This window comes from Centruroides sculpturatus, unplaced genomic scaffold (genome assembly GCF_000671375.1).
Source record: "Centruroides sculpturatus isolate CEXI.00-Female unplaced genomic scaffold, Cexi_2.0 scaffold4091, whole genome shotgun sequence".
In the NCBI taxonomy this organism is placed as follows: Eukaryota; Metazoa; Arthropoda; class Arachnida; order Scorpiones; family Buthidae; genus Centruroides; species Centruroides sculpturatus.
In genome coordinates this window covers 6962-7638 of record NW_019388466.1, presented here as the reverse complement: position 1 = coordinate 7638, position 677 = coordinate 6962, and positions in this window count along the sequence as shown.

The window sequence follows — 677 nt, the reverse complement described above, 5'->3', positions numbered from 1 at the left end:
AGCATTGCCCAGGAGCTAAAGATTGACCACAAAACAGTTTTAAACCATCTGCATAAAGCTGGATTCAAAAAGAAGCTTGATGTTTGGGTGCCACACGAATTGACGGAAAAAAACATGATGGATTGAATTTCCATCTGCGAAGCCTTGGCCAAATGGAACGAAATCGACCCATTTCTTAAATGGATGGTGACTGGGGATGAGAAATGGATTACGTATGACAATATTGTGCAAAAACGATCGTGGTCAGTGTGGTGAGCGGCTCAAACGGTGGCTAAACCAGGACTAACAGCCAGAAAGGTTTTGCTGTGCATTTGGCGGGACTGGAAAGGAATCATCTACTATGAGCTGCTTCCATATGGCCAAACACTAAATTCGGACCTCTACTGTCAACAATTGGACCGTTTGAAGCTAGCGATTGATCAGAAGCGGCCAGAATTGGCTAACAGGAGAGGTGTTGTACTTCATCACGACAACGCCAGGCCACACACATCTATAGTGACTCGCCAGAAACTCCGGGAGCTTGGTTGGGAAGTTTTGATGCATCCACCTTATAGTCCAGACCTGGCACCAAGCGATTACCATCTTTTTTTATCATTACAAAATTTCCTCGGTGATAAGAAATTGGCATCAAGAGAGGATTGCGAAAATCACTTAGTCAAGTTTTTCGCCAATAGGGA